The sequence below is a fragment of the Danaus plexippus genome, chromosome 6 (assembly GCF_018135715.1).
Source record: "Danaus plexippus chromosome 6, MEX_DaPlex, whole genome shotgun sequence".
Classification (NCBI taxonomy): Eukaryota; Metazoa; Arthropoda; class Insecta; order Lepidoptera; family Nymphalidae; genus Danaus; species Danaus plexippus.
In genome coordinates, this window is record NC_083540.1 from 4,638,675 (window position 1) to 4,641,397 (window position 2,723).

The window sequence follows — 2,723 nt, forward strand, 5'->3', positions numbered from 1 at the left end:
TTACTTATACAATACTTGTACTTTACTCTTTTTTATTTACTTATACAGTAACATATGTACCAATAAGAGGTACTAGAGTACATGTACAATTTATCAAAGTAAACCTGTTTCTCATTAAGAAGTGAAATTTTAAACACTCGTATGTATTGACAAATAAATAATAATATAGTATTGATAAAAAATATATTAAATTTTTCTTAGTATAATTTTTTTCTTTTCTTGGCATTTCTCTGAATTATGGTATGAATAATTAATCATATTATATAATGTTATTTAAAAAGTATCAAAGTTGTAATTTTTTGCAATTTTACAAAAGTACATAGAGATATGTAAGAACATAGTTTTCCGTTTGTGCGTCCACCGCAGTCAAGGAGAATTAAAGAATTTAATATTGAAAGTGATGTATAAATATAATATTAGGTGATATATAATATATTACAATATTTGTATGAAAAAGAATTAAATTTTTATAAAAAATATAAAAAAAAGACTGAATTATGTTTCTTGCGATACAAAATTCCAAATGAAACCATAATTTATCAAGCTAAGCCTTGCACGTTATAATGGAAAAGCATTTATTATAATGACACTGGTCAGAATTCGTCGGTTAGCGCAGAGTGCAGCGTCTAAAGGCTGCGGATGTCGCAATTTGGCGCGGAGCCTTCGTAATGACGGCCGGTCGCGTACGTGCGCTGGCTAAACCAATCCGACAGTGCCTTCGTTTCAATAATCATTTTATCAATAGAGCTTTGCCAACGTCGTCCACCTTATTTTGGGGGATGATAAGTTTTATCTGATAAAAGAATTTTGGAAATCAAGTACTTTTTGTTTGAGGCCATATTTTATTAAGTTTTGATTGAAGTTATATGTTGCCCTTAAACAATAACATCAAAAATTTAAAATGTTAACGTTAAAAAGAGAATTTCTGGATACTCTTATTAAAATTGAAGAATGATCGATTTGAAAATGTATGGTGATCCGTATGGCGATTAGGAACATTATAATGGACCGAGGTTTCTTTTGGCGATGGATTCTATGAGTAGGCGAAAAGCCCAGTAATATATGTAGCCCACTAATATTCATAGTTATATTTAGTAAAAGATTTCCTGTAAGATTTTTTATTATAATTATGTATATTGATAACAATGCGTGATAAACATAAGCAATGATTATATAAAAGGTCATTAGCTGATTTTCAATGTTAGGAACATAAAAAAATATAAAAAGAGTTCATGGCTAGTCATCGCGAAATGGCAAAAAAAACATTCATTATTCCGTGAACTTTACAAAGCATTCACGAAAGTGTAAAAGTGGACCAATGGTAAGTAACAAAGAGACTTTATATATGATTCGTACAAAATAATGAATTATAAAAATTAAATAGAAATACAAAAAAAAAAAATCTTATTTGATCCTTTTGGCATGCCAGGGTATTCTTATGTAAAGCACAATTTTTCCATAATTATCAATCGTTGCTACAGTAATATATTTAAATTTAATAATTTTTTATCTTAATAAATAAAGAAAATATAAATAAAAAAACTTTTATGTTATTCTTATCAATATTTATTATTCCTTTAAATTACTGGCAATAATTAAAATTTACCATGATATGACGAACAGTAACTCTATTTAAAATATTGTTTTTCTTTGATGGTTTGTTTATAATTGATCTACTTCTAACATTCATAACCTCGTTGACGTGATGGATGTGCCTACATATCAGATTACAGCTAATTTATAATGGGATGAATCGTTTTTACATAATTCCATTATCAAATAAAAATGTATATGTAATTTATTAATGAGTTGTACTTATTTAAAATATATATGTTACTTGTATAACTTTTAAAAGTTAACTCCATTAAGGATTTATATTACGGGGAGACAGCCAAAACTTTTAAAATGTCCTAAAAGTCTGAGAATAAAATACATACACATATTTGTGTGATCGAGTTTCGCCAGCCTATGCGAGTCTCAAGCCATAAAACAAGATATCCGATGTTTTTTTAAATTTTTTTATTGATCTTCTTGTATTACTTAATTAACTGCTTTAATTGTAAGTGGAACTGAGAACGATTGCACAAAATCTTCAGAAATTAGTGAATTCAAAGTGTTTCAGACAGTTTTTCAAGTTTATATAATATGATAATTATAATTTCTCACAAGATGCATATTAATATCGAAACAAGTTTATGTCTAATGATCTATTGAAGTAGTGGGGGATGTAATACCAAGCAATTATCTATACAAGTTGAGTTAGGCCCTTTCGCCGGCGACCCAACATCTACGTCATAGTTGCTTGTGTTCCCTTCAAAGGTATGATGTTTCGCTACTTTAGGAGGTGTTTGTTTTGGAGGCGCGCCCCTAAATGAATATTGATGGCTTCATGCGGTCGGAGATGATTTGCTGAAAAATTAGTTTCTTTCCATCGTTTTATTGTTGCCGCTACGGGACGGTCTGATGAAGACTAATATAGACGTTAATTTGACTTAGTAATCATAAAATATGTATTCATCCTGGTCATCGTTTAATATTTTAGATTTAAATGAAGCAATTAATATAAATTACATAATTTTTAGGGCGAAGTTTATAAAATATTCATACATTAAGTTGGGGATTGGTAAAGTTATGCAAACGAATATGCAATTTGGTTGATATTATAAAGTTTTGGTCGGGGATACATCAAGGACGTGTGTCTTGGCGGGGTGTCTGACCGGAAG